We start from the raw sequence: 22,429 nt of genomic DNA, 5'->3' as shown, positions 1-22,429 counted from the left end.
TGCAGCTGCGATTGACACCAGTTGAAGTCTCCTCCATTCCCCCTTGGCTCTGTTCCCAGATACAATGAGTTGGATTCAAGGAGCTGAAGGGCTCTGCTTCCAGATCTGCATCCAATAGAACAGGCGTGGGGGCAACTCATGGTCGTGTAACCCTCCAGGACTGGAAATGTCATCACTGACTTCACTGGGCACATTTCACTGCTCTCCAGAACCCCACAGAGCGACTCACTGACATCATTCCTATGGCTGGGCTTGGCAGAGGCAATGGGGATGAGGCCCACAACAGCCAGCAGGCTGGGGATGGTCTTCATGGTTTCCATATGTTAATTCTTTCTCAGGAGTCTACCTTTGCTGCTCAAAAGCTTCAAGTGCCCTCTTTAGCTCACCAGTGCAACAACTGTGACTGCTGCCACGTATGCAATTTCAACAGGTCCACAGCAAGACACCCTGGCTAAAGGGGAAACCAACTGCAAATCCTTTAGCAGATTCTGCTATAGGCAAAGGGAAATCAAATTAGTCATCCATGCACAGCCCTTCCTTTTTGTTGGGTTGGCTATGAAATGTAAAGTTTTCATCACTGCTGGGATACTTTCCACAATTCACAGCAGGATTTTAGATGTAGACACAGCTGTGCTTCCCCAAAGGTACCTGGACAGTGGGCAAGTGAGACATACAGGCACATGCCAAAGAATGGGCAGAGAAGAAAGAGAGAGGAGGAGAGACAGCTGGAGAAGCACAATAGCAGAGCACTGCTCCGAAAATGACCAGCAGAGAAAGAATAATGGTTGCCATTATTAATTAACATCATCACATCCCATGCTGGTCCACAGCATCCATAAAGCAGACCAGGGCCCACAGGAACCTTTCTCCCACTAATGCTGCTTTCCAAAAGGAAGTTAGAAGAGCACAGATATCTGGAGCAAAATATACACACACCTAACAACAGCGCTGCCCACAAAGAGTCAATAAGAGTGGCTGTGCATCTCAGCACTTCAAAGATAGAGAAAAATAAATGAAATAAATGCTATAAGTAACATATCAAAAAGAATAAACATAACTTGTTCTAATGAGTAAGATAACTAGCTCCTCAAATAGACTAACAAGTTGATGTATGTGCACACTGTCACTGAGGAAGATGGGTTTGAAATGAGGAGAGCTTTCACAGCATTTTGGAAAGTGAGATGCTGAGGACTTCCACGCACAGTCTCAGTCCTGATACTATAAACAGAGCTTTACTTTCTCATGAAAAATATCAGTGGACTCCCTATCGATGAAGAGGAAAATCACAGGTCTGTTATCTCAGCCAAAAGATTGCACTTCCTACAGCCTAGTTTCTCCTGGCACTAGGATGTGCCATTGGGTTCAGCAAGGGAAAGTGCCAAATCTTGAATCATCAGGACTTCCTGTTCACTCCACAATGACTCAGAAGATATCTTTCTAACTTCTACCCGCTTCTTGCTTCCCTTTTCACCATGCTGCTCATATTAGGTAAGGGTAGTCAGGCAGAAAATATTACACAGCCTGATTTCTGTTACCTGGTGTGTCAAACTAAAGCTCCCTTTTGGTTTCCTTTTTTCACTTGCTTGTGCTAGTAGGCAGAACATTTATTGGCAACTCTGCAACACATCTATGAGATTCATCAGTGCAAGATAATTTCTGGTACAAATTCTTTCCTGGGCAAAAGGCTGACATGTCTGGACTAGATCTTATCTGACATTTCTCAGCAAATTTTGTTGTTAGTTTTTTAATTGAAAAAAATTTACTGGAAATTAACCTCTTTGTGGAAATTTATCAGGACTGACAGACCAGAAAAAGAGTCAAGGTTAGGTTTGCAAGAAGGATGTGGGAGACCCAGATTCATAGTCTGCATCAAATGGACCAGAGAGACTGATTCATTACACTGCTGTGATTCCTCTGACAGGATGAGGCCTGTACTCAAATCACTCACCTAATGAGCACTGAATCCTTACACAACATGAAATAGCTCCTTGGGAAGAGGGAAAGCACCTCCACACAGAAACTTTCAGGATGGGGAAAATGTCTGGGACACTAAAGACTGAGTGTCCCAGTCTCAGATCTCAGTCTCTGCTTCAATCAAAGCAAATATTTAAGCAGGTCTCACTTACAGCATCTTCAAAATACTTTGTGTCACACTGCCCATGGTGCTCTGGGTGGCCACTGCAGTGACCTGTGCCTGGCAGATCTGACGTGAAGCACTGCTTATATGTCCTTTCACTCAGGGGGATTGGTGAGGACAGCTGAGCCACTCCCAAAGCACAGATCCAGTTGTTAAAGAGCTGAAGCAAAGCACTGAAACCCTACAGGGTAGTAAATGGTGACCACAGGCGATACTAAAAACTGTCAGGGAAGCCAGCTGATGAGTCACCTCATTGCTGAAAATAGAGTAGGACCTAAATCTCCTACAAAGTTTCCACCGGCACCCCAAAAAGCAGATGGGATTTCAGGCGCTTTAGGCTGCCCACTGGAGGCCCTTCTCCTCACAGGCCATGGACAGTTCCTGTAGGCAGCACCCAGTGACCCTAAGCAAGTATTTTACCTCAATGTCCCCGCAGACCCCATTGCCTAAGCTGGTAAGAAGCTGTCATCTCCAGGAAAACTGAGAAACAAGATAGACTGGAGCAAATAAAAGCCACACTGCACACCCACTCGTCTCCAGGAGAAATCACATGGTCAACAAGACACATCCTGGTCGTTCAGTCCTCAGTGTCTCAACACTCCTTATCAGGAGTGTGCCCCCACCACCAACCACACTCGGATACCACCAACGATAATCTTGACTCCCAGTCAGCTGCAACAGCCCAACAGGCCAAGACCTAAACAATAATCCCCTGGCATTTACCAAACTGTAGGAAGGATGCAGTGACTACAAAGCTCAGACCTTGTGTCTTTTTTCTCTACCAACCTACATCTGATGGTGTAAGAGGCCACCTCTGGAGCTGGACACCAGCTGTGGGTTAGTTTTGCACAAGAGGACCTCTCTGCTCTCTGCAGGGCCACAGAACCTCTGCCTGCCTGCAGCTGCCCTGCCGTCAGGCACACATTTGCCATTGTGTGGGAAACTTGGCTATCAGGAGAGCTTTGAAAGCTACTCCCAGCTACTCTGTGGTAAAGCTGCTTTCTGGAGGAAGGAATTCCTCATTGCCAGCTGGTTGCCATAGGCTAAGGAGGGCTGTACCTTCCGGTGCTCCTCCTGCTCTTCCTCCCTACTCCTGGGTGCTAGTCCTCGCCCAGCCAGGATGCAATCTCTTGCTGCTTTGCTTCAGGCGCAGCAGCTGCTGGGCTGCAGGACCAGCCCTCCTGAGTGCAGAAAGGCTCTGTGCAAGTCAGGTACCCCTGGCTCTGCCCTCCCCAGCCAGCCCCATCCTGCTCCAAAAGCCCTGTTGGTAGAGTGCCTCCTGGCTCCTAAGAAAGCATCCCCTCCGGAGCTGTTCCTAATTGGCGGTTTCCTCCTCTTTCTCTTGTGGTGCTGAGTTTTGCTTCCTAGATCACATTTTATAAGACTGTTTTTTAGTAGGCTGTGCAGACTGCCAGACCTGAGTCTACCTTCAAACTACTGGGAAAAAACATCCTGTCTGCAAATCAGAGGATAGACAGGGTTTTGTGTCTGGATGCAGGCTGGGCCAGTGGGCCCATCCAGAGGCCAGTAAGAACTCTAAGCTTTGAGATTTCATGCCTTCAACAATCTGAGTGGTGTCCAAGTATCACAGTGATGGGCGCTGCAGCCCAAAGAAGACAACCTGGGGCTGGTTTTCAACGTGCATTCCTGAGATCAGCTAACCCATGGCATACTGTATGTGGTGGGTGTGAAGGGCAGCCTGAATATTACTCTCCCATAATTACAATATCCTTCTTCTCCAGGGATCACCAGCTAGAGCAGGGAATAGATGAACCTGAAAACAGCACTGTCTGAAATGAAGACAGATTTTATTGCTGTACACCCCAGCTGTTGAGGAAGGAGTGACTACACACAGATAATTTGCCAGGACATGACAAACACACAGGAGGAGCCTTCTGCTCCATTCAGTAGGCTAGGCATAGAAGACAGAGGCTGGCAGATGCAGCATGGTCCCCTCCGACTGCCTTGGTCATTTCCATCTCTGCCCTTCCCCTACAAACTTGCCTGGTCTCCCTTGAGAGCCAGGACACTGCTGTCTCCAAGGCTCCTTTGGCCCTTTCCTGCTACATGGGGACTTGAAGGGTGGTCTGGGCAGCAGAGTTGATATACTGAAGCTGAAAACCCATCACACAACAGAGGCAATTGGGCCTACCAGCATCTTTCTCTTTGCCCGGAGAGCAAGTCCTGGCTCTGGCAGGGCTGTCACAGCAGCAGGGCCTGTGGCGAGCTGCCACTTGTCTGAATAGCCAAACTCCATGCTCAGGGAGCAGGCAGGGATGGAGGAACATAGCTGTGGTTGATCAAAGCCACAAGCTATTCTCCAGGAGGAAGCCCAGGCTGAACTCTGCAGTTCCAGTCCCTGGGGGCAGACTGCCAAAAACAGTAAGCCAAAAAAGCCACACACAAGCCGAGACAAAATCTTCCTTCCTCCTTCCATTAGATCATCTCCTTTGCCAGCTGCTCAGCTCCTCACCTACAAATCCCCACCAGCTCCTGCGTCTGAGCAAATATGCAAGTTATCAAACCTCACCTGCCTCTTTGCTCAGATCCAAACTGGGGAGTCATCACCCCTACTTGCACCCACTTCTCACCCTCATCGCAGTCCATTGCTGCTTGGAAAGTTTTCTCCTCTCCAAGGAGCCCACACACAGTGTGACTACTGAACTCCACACGTGGCTGGCAAGTCATGAGGGGATGTTTGTGCTCCCAATCCAATTTGCAGAAGCAACCAACATACCGTGAATTGTAAGTGTCAGATATCACAGGCACATCTCCAGCTGGATTTTCCATTCAGAGGGGAGGTATTGGTTCCAGAAATTGCAGCAAGTGCCTCCCAAGTGTAAGAAAAAATAGTGACTGTCAGAGAAGGGTCAGGGCTTGATCCCCTGCCTCTATCCTTCCTCCTTGCTCACTTGTGAGCTGAGGATGGGTTGCTTGAAGTGCACCACCTATCCCTGCCTGCCAGTGAATATTCAGGCAGTCTATCTCGAATCTCTGAGCCTTTGATCCTATTTGCCTACAAATCTCCTTGGAGATAAGGGCAAAGGAGGGAGACCAGAGACAGGATTGTTTCTAGAGAGAATAGTGTGCCTTCTGCTTTCCCATGGAGAATCAGGAGTGCTGCATTCCTTTCAAGCCACTGGCCTTGTTGTGCTGCAGGGATGAGCCTCACCACGAAGCCTGGGCCCAAGGTCACAAAGAAAGAGCTCTCAACTCAACCCTGTGAACGGCAGAGCAGGGTTCATTTAGGTGTTTAATTAGGAATTATTGCTAATCATTGTATGCACTACAGCAGAACAGACAGGTTCCAGTGGAAATCATGATTTGCAGACACAAACATACTTACACAGAAGCTCATTCTTGCCACAGACCTTATAGTCTAAAGAGGAGCAGATGTTGATGCAAAACGTCACAGCAGGAAACAGACCAGAGACTGTCTCAGTTCAACCTGAGTGCTCAGGTAACACTCAGCTGTCAGGTAACATGTGTAGGGAGAGAAAAACACTGGGGAGAAGCAGGGTCTGTAAAAGCAAGCAGATGAAGTACATGGGAGACTCACTGGCACAAATCCCTAGCATCATGTATTCTTGCAACCACAAGACATCCTGATGAAAATACTCACAGAGAGAAAGACTTGCTGCTGTCCTTGGACACACAAGGGTGAACAGATAGATATTCAATCAGATGAAGAAGTGACTGGTCCAAACTTCATCAAAGTAACTAATCTCTTTCACTCATCTGTAATTGGATTAAGCTGTCCCAAACACAAGAAGCTGCGGAAGCCAAGAATTAAGCAAACAATTTTCTAAAAAGATTGGACAATGATGTGGATGAGAAGAAACAAAAAAGCATAACAATGATCACTAACAACGCTTTCGGAAAAGATGCTAAAATTTATATTCCTGGTCCCAATCCCATCTCTAATAGATAGGAACCAGAAAGTGATGGTAAGTGTTGAACAGATTATGTTACATCTGCCAGCTGCAAGGTTCTTGCACCTTCCCCTAAAGCATCTGGCAAAGGCATCAGAGAAAGCATCAGATAATCAGAGACAGGATCCGGGAATAAATGGATTTTAGGGCTCACCCAGTTTTACCATTTCAAGGTTCCAGTGTTTCCAGGATCAAGATTGCAATCTCCATATTTGTGTATACAAAGTCCTTGCTGACATCAGTGAAGTGAAGCCATTTGAAGTAGCACTGCCAGTGTTTGTGATGGGTTGTGGATCTCATTATACTGGTCCTGTTTTTCCTTAAAGCTCCAGAACCTGATGACAGATGATTAGGTGAGAAAAGTGTTATCTGCATAAGACAAGTTTCTAGTCCTCTTGTGTGGGGGAAAAACCAAAAATTGTGATACTAATGCAACATGTTTTCTTCACTGCAGGGAAAAACTACAAAAAGCTATTTGAAGGCAACTCTAACGCTCAGAGGCAAAGAGAGAAAATGCAGTATTTATTCTTTTACAAAAACCCATGATTTTGGAGTTATCACAAATTTTTGTGGTCCAGCTTAAAATGTCTGAAACTTTGGGACTTAGAATACTGAATTTAAGGCAATGTGAACTCCTTTGAGCTCCCTCATGTCTCAGTTCTTGATACCTTCTCTCAGACGCAAGGCTTCTGTTCAGCAGCTCTTCAGAAGCCCTCCTCTGCAGGGTCTGCCTCCCCCCATGCTGCTGACTTCCTAGATTTCATCAGACATCCCATTCGAGTCACCGTTTTTTGTAAAGCTCCAGCTCCCAGACTCACTCAATTACGTGAAAACTTACATCATATAAGGGAAAGTTCCTACTCTTCACAGCTACCAGGAAAAGCTAGCAATGGAACCTGACTGTAACCTTAAAGCCCAATACTGAAGGCCTGAGAAAAACACTAGTATCTTCTTACACTACTGTGTAAGATGTTTATGATTTGAGAGATTCAGGTCTTGGACTGTGTATCTGAAGTCCTTTTGCTGGCTACATTGCTCTCCCCACCCCTTGATTTTGAATGGGTCTCTCTTGCCTCCAGCCTGCTGCTTTGCCCTCCTAAATTTACACCGCTGCTTCCTAAAAAGGCTAAAAGACTAAAAAGTGCTCCACAGCAGTATGGATTCTGGATAAAAAAGGAGACTGATGTTCCCTTGAACACCAAAACTCAGTCCAGCTCAGGCACTAGTGGCATATCCTTAGCATGGTCCTGAGCTTTGTCCCAGCAAATGTCACCACCATATTTGCCTCCCACCCTCTAGCTAAGCTCTGAGTCTCTCTCCCTTGTCTCAGGGCATAGAATCCCTTGGTGCCAGGGAGCGAAAACAGCTCTCCTCTTACTCCTCCCTTTCCTCCCTGGCTCCCTTGTCAGGTGGCAGCCAGAAGCTGGTAAAGGTTACAACCAGTTTCCCACTGCTGCTGTAATTTTGGCTCTATAGCACAGCACCCTGTTGAGGCTGGGCTTTTAGAGCCCCAAAGGCTTTCCGACTGAAGATGTAGGGAGTTGGCCCTGAGGGTTAGGGCGTTCACAATTTGCATGGGAAGCAAGTTAGTGCTCAAACTCGGGCTCTGACCCAAGTTTAGCATACAATGGGAACGTGCCCACGTACTAGAGTCTTGTCCTGGGGCCAGTGTCTTAGGGCATCATTTCGAAGGTGATCACACCTCCTAACTTCATGTAACCTGCTCAGCAAGGGGTTTCCAGTGCATCCCTCACCCTGGTATACAGGTGTGTGAGATTTGCATCTGTGGCTGCTTCACACAGGCAGAGCTTTCCGGGGAAGGTATGTTTTCCAGTTCTTTCCTGTGCCAGTATTGCCGCCACCTGGAGATGAGAGGAATGAAGGGCACCCAGCCATTTCCTTACCTTCATCCCTCTGCCTCTTCTCAGCCACAAAGCACCTTCCTCTATTTCAGCTGGAGAGAAAGCTGGCAGCCTCCCAGCTCTTGCGGTTATGGTGTCCCAAGCGTGCAGCCTGTTGTGAGCCCTGCTCTGCGGAGGATGGGGCCCTTACGCTCTTGGTAAAAACACAGCTCCTGGGCACTGGGGGAGTCTTTGGCAAAAGGAAATAACCTCCACTCAGTGCACTCACAGTCCTCCACCTTCTGGAAGGAGCAACTTGCCCTGGGCTTTCCTGTCCTTTTTAGTTTAGAATTTAAGCTGCAGATCTGTGCGAATGAATACAGGCTTGTGTGTTCGGCAGAGCTGTAAAGGAGAAGGGATTTTTCCATGTATTTTATGGCACTGTCTGGGTACTGAGATGGGAGGGAGCTTATATGCTGCATGTGCACGTGCACATTTTCATGTTGTCTGCACGTGTGTGCATGCATATGTGCATTTCCATATTGCGTCTAATAGGCTCTTTGTTTCTCCAGAGAAGAAGGAAAAGGAAATCCGCATGTAATGAATCCATTTATTTTATGGAGCTCCCCTGGAGAGGGGCCGGGGAGCACGATTTATGCAAAAAATCAGGCAGCTGCTGTTGGGAGGGGGACATCAATCTGGTTTTGATTTTCATTCGTAAGTGGAGGTGGCCACACAAGCCAAGGCCTCATAAACTCCCCATAGAGGAGAGTGGCCCGTTGGTGTGAGGCTGTCAGAGCCTATTTGGCCGTTAGTATCGAGCTGCTCTCCTCTGCATCCGACTAATTCCCGCCCTGTTGTTCTGCTTTCTTAGGATGTGTTTTCCCCATGCTGAGGCCTCCCATTAGAAGAGAGAGGCAGAGCTGTACAAGGGGCACAGACTGAAATCTTTGTATTGAAGGGCAAAAAAGCCCTTTACAGAGCATTTGCAGTTTATACCACAATTCAGTGTATAATGTTAAAAAAAAACAACAAAAAGTAACATGACTTGTATGATACAGTCCAGTCCCTCTCTGCCATTTACAAAAACAGAGGGAGTGAGATGGGATGGAAGAAATGGCCTGGAAACTATATACCACTTATCAGTCTTTTTTCCATCCCTGCCATTTTGCATAACTATTGTCAGGACTGTGAGTGCAAAGGGACAGTGGAGTGGTTCCTGGTGGGGAAGAGATGCCTTAATGGAGCAGAGCTCTTGACAGAATTCTGTTTTATTATCTGATTCTTCATAGATTAAGAGTCCGTGGAGTTTATCCATCAATAGCATAAGAGAAAACTGCCCATAGCATACCATAACTCACTCTGTGACAAGTAAATTGCATTTGGCTTCCTAATGATCTCCCCCCACTGTCTGTGCATGGCATAGCTAACATGCAAAGAATCTAACTCAAAATCTAACTCAGGGTCTGTATTCTTCAACATAATCTTGTGCTTGTCCAGTAGAGGTAGGCAGGTAAGTGGATAGACATATATCAATTCAGGAAACCAAGAATGAAAACTAGTCTTTCCTGAAAACTGTCCTCACATGCGACTAGCAATTAATTACCGGACAAAGTTATTAATTTTTGTATTTTACTGGCTCTATGTAATTTGGGTCCCTATAAAGTACATAAATTCTCTAGTTCTCAACATTGAACGATATTTTTAGATCCCTCAGATACATGTTGTCCTTTCAGAGAACAGACAACACTTGACTGTTGACACTGAACTTTAAAAGGCTTTTCCTTGGCAGAACTAAGGCCCAGTAGTGGGTCAGTGAGAAAAATTCGGAAGAAGAGGTGTGGTTCACTTACCACTCCCTAAAATGCCCAAACCACCTTGCAGAAGAAGGATTCATTTTGAGAACTACAAAAAGGAAGCTGGCTCATTTGCATGTAACACATTTGTTGATTTTCCAGGTAGCCTTTCCGTGGCTTTTTGAGAACTTCATTTGGCACCAGCTTATAAATCAAAGGTGTTTATGTTATGCTGCCAGCAATACAGCCCCTGGCATCACACTGCTTTTTCATCACCAAACATTCTGAACCTCCTGTTCCCAAGTATCTGGAAGGAAAAAAAAAAAGATGCCTTGAAGATATAAAGGCCAAGTATGCACTGATGTGAAATGCTAACTTTAGAGAAGCAGCCACAAGGAATGGGGGTTTTTTTCTGAAAACAGTGGGATCAGAGCCTCTCCCTGAATCCAAAGGTGGTACGTCAATTGGGCCATCAGTTTTCAGGCCAAAAGAAAGAGCTGCTTTTACAGACCATACTGGAAAAACAGTCTTATCTGTGGAGGAATGGATCAGGTTACAGAGCTTCCACCAGCAGTAACTTTCAAGCATAAAGTTGGACCCATTTCACAATGTTGTTTTGAAAGAAACATAATTGCTTACTAAGTCTCAGAACTCCTAGCCCTATAGCAGAGACTAATAAAGATTAGCTGAAAGGCCTCAAATTTACAGGAAAATGCCATTGTCCACACTTGCCCCTTGAGAATGCGCAATTCAATGACTTTACTCTGAGAGACAAAACTGAGTTCCAACAACCAAAACACTGTGCAAGACAGGTGAGTAGCTAAAAGTAAACAGATCACCTTAATGCTCTTCTGTTTTACATTATTCTTCCTTGGATATAAACACAAGTGTCTTTAGTAGCATTGCAAAGGACATTTAGAATTAGAGAAACGTTGAACCGATCCATCCCTCCACCTTCTGCATGTTTGCACATCCACTTATTAAGTGCACATGTTTCAAGTCATTTTATGAACTGAATATCTTATGAAATCTTAGTTGAATGATACTGTACCTATCAAAGTTTTTCAATGGTCCCTTCAGCTACAACTTGTGCAACTCTTAATTTTAATGTGTTCCATCTTCATACAGACCTATAGGAAAGAGAGGCACAATTATACACCATAGCCAGTTAAGTCCCTGAGGAACTCAAAGACTAAGGCTTGTCCCACACTGCAAAGCTCATCCGGCCAAAAAGGACTGCTGATGTAACTGTGCCAGCAAAACCCCTCATGCAGATGTCTCCAAAGTGATGCACTCTATAGTGTCCTCATTTTTATCACTCAGTAAACAAGGAAATGGCCCTAGGCTGGGAAAAGGAGGCAGTAAACAATGCCCAGTCCAGCAGTAAGGCTTCTAGATATGCAGACCATATTCCCCCTAGGTGTCTCTGCCAATGTAGCTATGCTCCTGATCATATGGTAATTAAGCTATTATTTCTCAAATAAAAACACACAGATCATAAGTAGGTACTCTGTACTTCATGACTGGCCAGCACACAAAAGCTCATTCTTGCTATTCTCTTGGAGTTTGACTTCTGCTTCTAAAACTGTGCCCCTTAATTGCTCACAAGAAAAACATGTTCGAAAAATCACCTCATGACTTGTCAAGGTCAAACAGAAAGTCTGTGGCAAAGCAGAGAATTGAGCCGAGATCTGCATCTCCAGCTAGTCACTTAAGAACATGGATCAGATGACACATGAGAAGCAGGACAGCCTGGAAGCACTCTAAGAAAATTTATGCCATCATCAGGATGTAACAACCCAGAAAACAGAATGCAAAATCATCCTGGGAGATAGGGTGAGCTACCTCAACTGACAGACACAAGGACATGCTCACATACGCTACTGCACAGCTAGAGACATGGCATGCCAAATATGCCAGACGACAGCACTACATACATTCGTGTGTCATGCTATGATATGACACCTCTTCTCCAAATAGACAGCTCTGAGGACAGTGAGAGAAAATAGTTTCCTGCAGTATTTCTGATGATCAAGAGAAGCCTCCATACAACTGGACTGAGGACCACACAGTGGAATTAAGACAGCAGCTGTGAGCAGAGAAGGTTCCAGCCTGGCCTCTGGGCACCCACAAAAGGCATAATAACTTCTGATACTCCTTACGCAAAAGCTATAGGTCCATTGATGTCTGTCTGGAAAGAGTCTTAGTATACAATAAGGAAAGGTGGAAAAAAACTTAAAGAGACTAGTTTAGTTCACCTGGTTGAGAACAAAGACTCTTCTAGCAGCAAATAATTCAGCATAGCCCTGACTCCTTCATCTAGGAAGTGATTTTCATCCAAGAACTCCTCACCAGGAATTACACCTTTTCAGCCAGCTCTCTGCACTTCCTACTGACTTGGTCTAATGAAAGTGACTCCCAACCAATACTGGTTTAGTAAAGTTCTTACCAGATCAAAACTGACCTCAGCTGGCTCCTGTCATTTCCAAAAAGCTCCTGCTGATTTGGCTGACTAACTGAGCTCCGGGAAAATTGCGTGTAAGCCCTGCATTTTCAGAGGGTAAATTCTCCCTTTCTGGAACACAAAAGAGAAAGGAACAAAGCCAACAGGAACAAACAGAGTCAATTTGTCTGGATGGAAATGTTTCCAGCAACCCCTGCTCTAGGGCTACTGACACTGAGCCGAGCAGCAAGACATCCTGGGCAGACCAGCATCCCGTGCCACTTCACACAAACTTCCCCAGCCACTGGCCACTTTCTTTCTAGCTTTATTTGACTGCCCCACACCTGGACACCAGCACAACTTCATGCTGCAGCCACATGCAGAGAGGACTATCCTTGCAAAAAATCCTTTCATCTTGTGAAGGGCCAAAAGATAAGTCCCAAAGCAGACACTCAAAAGCACCCTGTACATTGGAGATGAGTCCAGCAGGACTTTCAGGCACTTTCCTTACCCCTCTCAAGCTCTTGGCAGAACTGAGATTCAAAATGATTACTTTGATTATAGGCTTACGGCTACTTTAGCATCTGACTTCCATGCATGGCCCACCTGGCAAAGCAGGCACACCTTCCCCAAATCCACGCCAGGCCCATAACATTAGCAGGCTGTGTGGGCTGCTCTGCCTCAGGGCTGTGGAGCCTGTCGCATTCCCCTCCAGCTGTATCGTCGGCAGCGTCATGCTGACAGGTTCAAGCCGTGCAGAGAGAGTTGTTTTTATAACCCACTTTCTTTTGATAAAACTTTCCCAAGCTTATTCCTCTACATTATAGTCAGGATCACCTGCTGCTCAGGGGGATTCAGATTCTTAAAGGAAAATGGAAAAAAAAAAAAAAAAGAAACCCAGTGAGGAAAAACTGACATATAATGGCATCCAAGGAAGAAGAAAGCACTTAGCACTAACCAGTTACTCCAAATACTGAGCTCTGCCAGCATCCCTCATTCCTGACTGGCAACTCCCTTTCTTTCTCTATTCTTCCCTGGTGTCACCACAACAATCTCTGCTGACCTGCAGCTCCCCTACTATTTCTGCCCTGGGACCACAACATATTGCCCAGGAGTTGTCTTTGAGTCTTGATCGATAGCCCCCAATGCAACAGTGACATGCTGGTCTGCTCACAAATTAAACACCACTCAGCTCTGTGATCCCACAACCCATCTCTGCTGCACACTTTGGCCTTTGCTTATGACATCCCAATTGTTCTTATCCCTCATTCACAGTACAGCTTCTTCTATGTACCTCAGTCTCAATTCACCACCTTCTTTAGTCCATACAGACAGAAACCAGCAGATGTGGAATATGTGAGTCGCTCTGTTGCAGCAGTCCCAAGGTCTCCACAGTTCAGTATTTTACCTCCTGAAAAAGCTACCAGACTAGACAGAGGAGGATTTAAAATCCACTTAGTAGCCTGTCCACCATCCAAATTTGAACTGACATTAGTTTAAAAGCCTGAAACATCATGTTTATTCTGGCTTTCAGTTATGTTATTAATAACTACAGTGACTCTCCACATACTTGCCATTCACACACTGCCCAGTCAAGTAGACAGTAATACTACAAATGCACTGAGTAGTGCTGCTCAGATCTTTTCCTAAACTAGAAGAATTAAGTTAGAGCAATTCAAGACATCTGAGCAAATTAGTTTTCTCCCAGATCATGCTTTGTCTTCTGGCACTCTACAAGGAACTTCATTTGCCATGGAGCCTCCTCCTCAGTAAGTTTAGCTGGGTCTCTCTGAACTCTCCTCTAGTCTCGATCAACCTAAATTTGGCTAGTGCTCGCATACTAATATTTAAAGCTCCCACAGTGCAAATGAAAAAAACATGCTATAAAAGGATTCAAAACAATACCATTTGTTTTTTGTTTTAAAATTTTGGTATTGAATTTCATGCTATTGAATCCACAGCCCTGGAGTCCAAAGTCCCCTTCTTACTCAAAAAGAGCTGCACAGGCAAGACAAGATTCTTCACAGTGTGCTGGGGGATGGACTTCTACGTTCCCTAGAGAGTTTAGACTCTAAGGAATACTTAGTCCACAACTTTTTTGATTAAACTGTCAGTGAGTGCAACAAAAGTCCAAAGCCTTTTTGAGACAGGGATATTCTCGACCACTAGGAACTGGACTACAAAAAACCCAATTTATTTCACACATGTACTGCCAAAGAGCTGTCAAATGAAAACAGCTTATTGTGAAATGTTTCTGTCATGAGAATGAATATTCATTCAAGAACAAAACAAAACCTACCAACCTCTCTGACTTTAAAAACAAAAAGCCCTTTGGCCAAGAGTTTCAAAGCTTTTCACCACCCTCAGTTGGCCCAAGATCCAGGATCCAACAAAGTTCAAGAGCTGCTGCCCAGTAGGACAGGGAATGAGATCCCAAACAGGTGTGGACCAGGTGTGAAAAAGTAGAAGGTTAACACACCCCATCCATCACTGGACAGCACATCTGTAAAAACGGAAATAAATATTAACTCAAGTCACAATCTTGTCTGGAGATGAGCAGAATTCTCCCCAGTGGCAACTACAGAATATCATGTGGTGAGGACTGCAGCTGAGCTGATTTACTGCTAAACTGTGCTTGTATGTTTGCAGGAGGTTCTCGTTCCCTTGCTGCTGAAGTGCTTTTCCTTAATACAAGAGACAAAGAGTCCTAGTGCTCTTCTGAATATCTCTCTGGTTCATTTTTCCAGTTGCAAAGCAAATGGTTTGAAGTTTCATTGTCTTGCCAGACTCATAAAAAGAAACTATCAACCATTAGCCAAATTGTGAAGAACAGCATGTTTTATGAAAACCTAATTAAACTATGGTCATCAATATCACTTTCATCTTTGCTGAGTACTGCCTCAGCTTTCTTATTGCATGCCAAGCTCATGTTCTTCTCTGATTCACTCAGTGAGATTACAGTTAACAGTTTTGTTTTGCTGGGTTTTTGGGGGGGACAGATACAAAAGCAGAGTCCTTCTTGTTTATATACTAGATCTGCAGGGTACCAGAAATAAGTGTCTTTGGGCTCAAGAAGGGATTTTATTTTCATGTCTCGGATATCAAAATGGGAATTGGTTGTCATTGTCACTCACACAAACAGACACAGAATGCCTTTCCCGGAAAGAACTGACAGAAATTAAATTACAAAAAGCACCACACTGCAATACACTTTGGAAATCCTCATCAGTGAAACAGCTCTTTGAGCTGCACAACATGACCCATGTAGATCCTATAGTCCAATGTACCAGGAGATTTGGAAAGTATAAAAAAAATACTACCATGTCCTTCTTTCCCCAAGGGAAATTCTTTTTTCCTTTATCTGTCTCTAAACAGATGAGGCATCCAGCCAGCTACAACTCATAGAGGAAGCCATAGGGAAACGCAAAAGTATATTGTGTTTTCACCTGATGGCAAGGAGGACAACACTATAGCTTTCCAGAAGCCTCCAAGCCTCTTCCAGGTCGATGATTAATAAAAGTAAAGAATTCACTAAAAATGCAGCACAAAAGACTGCAAAGCAGAAAGCACAGACAGTTAGGGATGAAGTAAAACTGATTTTAACAGATCAACAATCATCACTCCAGCCCACCTGATCTTTTTTCCCACATGCCAGTCCAGGAAGCAAGCTTGATGACGACTTAAACAAAACAAACAGAGAGGTCCTACTGTCTTGTATGGTTATCACTCTTCTATTGTCTTCTACTGTCTTCTCTTTACAAGACTGCCTAATAAGACTGTCTCCTATTGTCTACTACTCAGTGCAATTTTAGTGCTAAGTGATAAAAATGCAGTGAGAAGGGCATTCCCTGCTTTTATTTGTCATGATATTTGAGGTTTTTCACGCTGAACAATATTGGAAAATTTAAAAAAAATAACCTAGAGAGCAAATGCACATTTTCCAGATTTGCAGAATGCAAAGATAATTAGAAGTTCAGATAACAGTGCTTTGTGTGTTAGAAAAATCTGCTGGGACTGACGGTGGTGGCACACATAGGTGTGTACATGAAATGCCACGTTCTAAACTATTAAACAGCTGGAAAACAGCAGCTTCACAAAGAAATACCACTCTGAGAACCACATCAACAGCACAGTTGGCTAAGGGAGCACTCTTCTCAGAAATACTCGGAGGAGTTAGATGACTGAAAGCCTCCAAAACTGAAGGACTTTGAGGCGAATCCAGCTGATATATTTGTTGTATGGTGCCAGCACAATTTCCCCGAAAGGCTAAAGAAAGGGGGAAGCATGAAAAGGGTCAGATGGGAATATATGTGCATGTGGGGGAGGGGGGCAAAGAAAAGGCAAAACTAGCTGAGAACAGGCTCCATTTAAATTGCATGCAGACCTCACACAAAGCACAGAGAATTGGTCAGTAGATTGAAGCCATCTGGCTGGAGGAGCCATAAGAGTAAAACCCTGCTGGAGATCTCCCCATCACGTCCCATCATGGTCCAACATCAGAGCACAGCATGGGCTTCCCCCACTCCAATCTCATGGAGTGAAAAATGGGAAGATGAGCAAGAAGAGGATTGCAAAGTTTGTCATTATAACAGAGCCTCTACTCTTTTCACAAAGTATAAACCCAGCTGGCACTTTCTCCTGCAAACTATTTCAGCCTTGACTCTATGCCTGGTTAAAAAATACCACTTCACTAAAAGTCTAGGTGTTTGATCTCTGGCTGGAAGGGGCTGTAGAGCCTGCTTTGCACTCAGCCAGTCTCATATAACTCTTGACCGTAGTGATTGATAGCTGAGCTTGTGGATCCTCCTGCACTCAGAGACAGGGATATGAAGCTTACAGATGTCCACACTAAATACTCGATAAAGCAGTTTCTACAGCGATACATCAGTTTGGCAGAAGGAAGGACTGAACATGACTGGTTTTGTCTACGTTGTCCCAAGGCCTCTCTAATAAATTTCAAGCTTTGGTGACAACAAAAGAGAAACTGAGTCAAGGCTCTACGCTCTGCAGCCAACAGCACAGAACAGTGATGCAGACAGCTGGCTTCAGGCTTCCATGGCTCCCCAGTGAAAGACCACCCCAGGGCTCTCCTAATGTGAATGAACCAGCGGACTCTGAGTCTCCTGCTCATCCTCGCCATTTTTGCAAGCACGTCTGTTATTGAAGGCAAACTCGGCATTTGTTAAAATGCAGCCTGGAAGCATCTGAAGATGCAGCATTCTTATTGTAAAAACATACAAATGTATTTTAAAACTTATAAAGCATATCCTGATTTATGTCCCAGATAAAGCCTCTGACTTCACTTCATGCATATTAGCACTGCTTGTGTTTCAGTACGCTGGTATCTGAACACTCAGCGATGCCATGGTCTTTATGCCAACCAACCCTTACAAATCCAATGTTTTTTATTGTCTGTTTTTCTGAAGTCTCTCCTTCACCTGAGCTGGAAAATCAAGGCACTTAACATCTGGAAAAATTAAAGCTTTGGAAGTCTGCCTGTCTGATTGCCATGGTGTTGTTACAGAATTTTTGTTCCTTACGATTCTCCCATGCAGCCCAAATATTAACTGCCAGAGATTAAATCCAATGCAAGCTCTTCAGTTGTTTTCCATCACTTTGACTTGCCCATATGGAACATTCCCAAAGCATCAAAAGTCATTAGTATTTTTTAAAAACTTATCATTTCTGTATCAGAAGTGCTTTTCAGTGATCCTAAAGGCTTCTCTCTCTGATAAATGCCATCACTGAGGTATTGCAGCTGCTGTCAACAATGCCACAGATACCGGGTATAAGAACAGTAGCAATGAAAATACATAAGGAGAGTGGTGAGGGGAGAAACAGAACTGAAGTGCTCTTGAAAAAGGAAGTTGGATTAATTTTCCCACTGGATTTTTCTTGTTTACACTTAGCTTGAAATCTTGGAAGGAAACGTAATGAAATTATTACTTGGTTATTTTACTTTGAAAAATAGCCATATCCACTGGGAAAATAAGAAAACCTTAAAAATATAAACAAGTTATATTCAAGTGAGTCGGTCGTTCCTCTACCAGAGTGCCATCTCTCTCTGCTCTCTTTGCAGCATTTCCTTCTTACCATCTCCAGCCACCTTTTCATCCCCCTCCCCACTTCCAATTATTAATTTTTGTCTCAATACCATTCTCTCCATCCTCTAAGATCTATTTCAGAAGCTAGCTGCCACTTCTTCATGGACACAGGCATTTGGGGTACACTGTTGTTGTGTGGAAGGGGCCAGGCTTTCCTGTTGATGACATGTGACCACTCTCGACCAGGACACTCGGTTCACATGCGTGCAATGAACCCTGCAGGAGCCTCTGTGCCCTAACAGACTCGTGACACTGGACAATCTTCAGGGAAGTTCCTGCATGTCAGCGGTTGGGTAGGATGAACTGTATTTTCGGTGAAACATGACTGTTATTCTCTTCCCTTATTTAGACATAAGAGGGGTTTTGTTACTTTTTTTGGTCTTTTATGATCAGAAATTTCATTTTATTTATCCAGACTTGTGTTTATGTAACTACAAAATATTATTGTAATATGTGCTTTCTAAGTATGGACAATCCAACAGGATAAACCTGTGAATCCGTGTCACTCTCACTACCACTAAGCATCCCCAGAACAGTTCTCAGGATCTGTAACTCTAATATACATACATACCTAACAAGTAATTCTGAAGAGCTCAGTAATTTTCCTCATTTAAAATCTTGGATGATAAGTTGTTGGACTTGAACACATTTCTTCTGCTTTTGATCACCCAACATCAAATTACAGGCTATAACATAAATTCTAGACGTTTTGCAACCTACTTGTCACTAGATTCAGGTTTCCTAATTTTTCAAGAAGGGGGAAGGGCTGTTGGATTCAAAGCGAGCGCTGACCTGCACTGACCCCTTCTGGAAAGCACCAAAAATGTATCATTGGAAACAAACCTGTACTGATTCAGGGGGTGCGTGTGGGAACTACTTGACCTAATAGCTTTTTCCATCTCTATTCCTATGACTTTTAATCATGTTTGGTTGGAACAGCCTCAGCCTTCACAAGCTATTTGCATGGGTAAGGCTCTGGAGCAGATATACATGTCATCCATTAGCATCCAGCAGACCAGAAAAGGCCCAAAGGACGAGAAAAGTTTCTTTGTAGCTGGAAGCAGAAAATAGTAAGACATTATAAGAAAAATGGCAAAACATAGTCCATTTTCAGACAAGGACAGAACACAAATTAGTATGAAAAGAAAACAGAGCCTTACAGAACGTCTACAATGTGTAATCCCAAAGCATCTAAAACAAGAGAATACAATTTCTTTGAGAACAGTCCCATAAAATCTCTGGAGGCTATAAGCAATCGGGACATAAGTTTCTAATCTAAAATATGATACTTCTTTGCTCCTGAGCAGACTCACACTTGGGAGCACAGGTTTAATTTTTATTCAAAAGGAAAAGGACTAATTCTTCAATGGCCAGTGACATCCTGTTCTGTTCCTTGGAAGTGTCCAGTTCTATCTAAACTGGATGACCCTCCACAGTGCTGACAAATCACAGACCATGGCTGAACCGGCTTACAGAAAGAAAATAATTTTCTTTTCTCTCTTGTGTACATGAACATAATATTCAAAGCTATATTTCTTCGCCCTTGAACACAAGGGCTTGATGAAATAAACACATTCAAAAATTATCTGCAAGAAATCAGAAATATGTCAAATTTCCAAATTTGGAAAGAGATTATGGGCTTCAACTCAAACTGGCACATGCTTTGTTTGTCTCCTTGGGACTCAATGGTCTGCACTGCTAACAGTTGTAGAAAATACAAGACAAAAAAAAACAACCAACCAACCAAAAAAAAAACAAACCACATCTCGGGAGAGGACACAAATCACTCAATCCAGAGAGTACAGGTTTTTAAGAAAGCAATTATCTTCCTTGTTTACATTAAATTATGTGTCACATAAATTCCTTTGGAGACAGCGTGTCTTTAAAGGTGAGGCAAGGAAGTGGAGTACTTACTGTATTTGAACTACCACCATATTGCTGGCCTCTTCCTGTCTGACCAAAAGCCACACTGCTGCTGAAGTATCTGCTTCAAAAGTCCCACGACATGGAGAAACTCTTGGACAGCCAGTAACCCTTTGTCTACATATCTTTACCATGATAAGCCAGCACTGTGCTTATCAACTGTTGGTTTCCACGACATGAAGAAAGCCACCCCTTTAGCCTTCTCAATCACAAGAGGCCAGCAGAAGAAATTGCATTTATTTTAAGACATTGAATAAACTCTCCTATTATGTTGTTGCAGACAAACTCCTTCCACTTGGATAAAAGTCACTTTATAAAGGAAAAAAACCCCCAACCCTCATAAAAATGTGACATCACTACATCACTGTGCATAGCAATGTTCCTTCTCCTCATAAGGATGATATTCCCAGACTGGATGGCAGTAAATATTTTGTTTGGCTCTTATGTTTAAGATTTTGGACAAGTTAAAGATTACCCTGCTTCTAGAAATCATTATATAGCATAAAGCAGCAAGAGAGGAAGAGATCTCTTCCGGCAAGCATTCTTACTCAATTTGCTCTCTGAATAACCGTGATGGCCCTGTTTTCATCGCTTGGCATAAAGCACAAGAGCCTGGACAGAAGCCCTGCCTTCATTCCCACTTCTTTGGAAAGTCCCAGAGTTAAGTGCATAGATCTGCCACATAAAGAGATTTGCAAACTAGAGTGTAACAAGAAGCAAGTGCCCACAAGAGGATGGAGGTGGAAGACCTACTGTGACAGGAAGAGCAAACTATATTTTACAATAAATTTTACATTTATGTGACAGTTTACATTTTACACCACATTTTAGCTATAAGCTCAGAAAATGTACAAAAGACCTCGGATGATCGCTGTTGACCACTGATGGAACTGAATGGCATTAATTTCCATCAATGCACATGACCCCCAAGTGATTTTAATTTACTCAGTTAGTTTTCGCTTGCTGAAGTGACAGAATGCAAACAAGCACTTGGAGAAACCCCATGAATGACCTTTCCCATCGAGTACAGTTCAACTGAAGTACTCTCTTTACAAAGATGCAGAATTACCATCTAAGATGAACTGTTTGTTGGTATCTGAACTCTTAGCAGACTAGGCAGGCTCTAAGCGGGCACCTCTAGGCTACCTTCCATGAAAGGCAGGTGTAAGAAGCCAAGAGGTGAAGCATGCTAAGAAAGATGATGGGAAAAGTGACCTCTCAGCAGCCTACAAGCTGCCCAAGGCCTGACAAAGGCAAGTGATATTAAAACAAAAATGGAAAGCGTTTAAACTGGACAGACTAGTTACAAGAGTTACATCCTGGCAACATGCTACTTCAAATCTTCACATGCTGAAATACACAAACCACCATGGGAACATGCAGGGACCTCAGGATCCATACAAATGTGGTCATTTGAAAACAAGCCCCTTCCACACATCCCACAGAAGGCCTGAAACACTCCTTGACATGAGAGTCACCCCAGAGCCCATCCAAATAGGGCAGCCATATAGTTCAAGCAAAACCACCCCTTGGTCTTCCTCTCATTGGAGAGCTAGGAGAGACTCAAGAGCTGTGGCAGGAGTGTAGCTCAGACTTCCATAACACAAAGGCAGCAGTACATCCAAATTCACCTCCATTCTCCTGAACATGAGGCAGCAGTGTGCCCAGGTGGCCAAGGCCAATGGCATCCTGGCCTGTATCAGGAATAGTGTGACCAGCAGGACTAAGCAAGTGATTCTTCCCAGTGGTGAGGCTGTACCTCAAGTCCTGTGTCCAGTTCTAGGCCCTTCAATTCAGGAAAGCCATTGAGGTGCTGGAGCAAATCCAGAGAAGGGCAACTGAGCTAGTGAAGGGTCTGGAGCACAAGACCTACGAGGAGCAGCTGAGGGAGCTCGGGTTGTTTAATCTTGAGAAAAGGAGGCTCAGGGGGCTTTATGGCTCTCTACAACTACCTGAGAGGAGGTAGTAGCCAGCTGGGTATCTGTCTCTTCTCCCATGCAACAAGCGACAGGACAAGAGGACATGGCCTCAAGCTCCTCAAGGGAAGGTTAAGGTTGGACATTAGGAAGGATTTCTTAACAGAAAGCGTGGTTAAACATCGGAATTGACTGCCCACGGAGGTGCTGCAGTCACATTCCCGGGAGGTGTTCAAGGACCGAATGGACGTGGCACTTAATGAAAACGAAAACCCCGGGTGGAAGGCGCTGGGCAGGGGAAAAAGAACCTCCCGCCCCCTTCTGCCCCTCGGCTGCC

At 44.2% G+C, this 22,429-nt stretch overlaps 1 long non-coding RNA gene across 2 annotated transcripts; it reads right to left on the bottom strand.

The window, feature by feature from the left end:
• Positions 1–8,519: 8,519 nt before the first annotated feature.
• On the bottom strand, positions 8,520–22,419 carry LOC113995208. 2 transcript variants are annotated; one of them, XR_005566525.1, is made up of 3 exons: positions 22,129–22,419; positions 10,758–10,836; positions 8,520–10,013 (listed from the first exon to the last, which is right to left on the bottom strand). It is a non-coding gene; the product is annotated as an uncharacterized LOC113995208 (long non-coding RNA). The 2 variants fall into 2 exon arrangements; XR_005566526.1 differs by lacking the exon at positions 22,129–22,419 and adding an exon at positions 21,936–22,029.
• Between the last annotated feature and the right edge of the window lie 10 nt (positions 22,420–22,429).

The sequence above is a fragment of the Pipra filicauda genome, unplaced genomic scaffold, assembly GCF_003945595.2.
Source record: "Pipra filicauda isolate LSUMZ 115617 unplaced genomic scaffold, ASM394559v2 scaffold72_size3293161_pilon, whole genome shotgun sequence".
Lineage (NCBI taxonomy): Eukaryota > Metazoa > Chordata > Aves > Passeriformes > Pipridae > Pipra > Pipra filicauda.
Note: the sequence above shows the minus strand (reverse complement) of the source record. Positions and strands in the feature narration are given on the sequence as shown.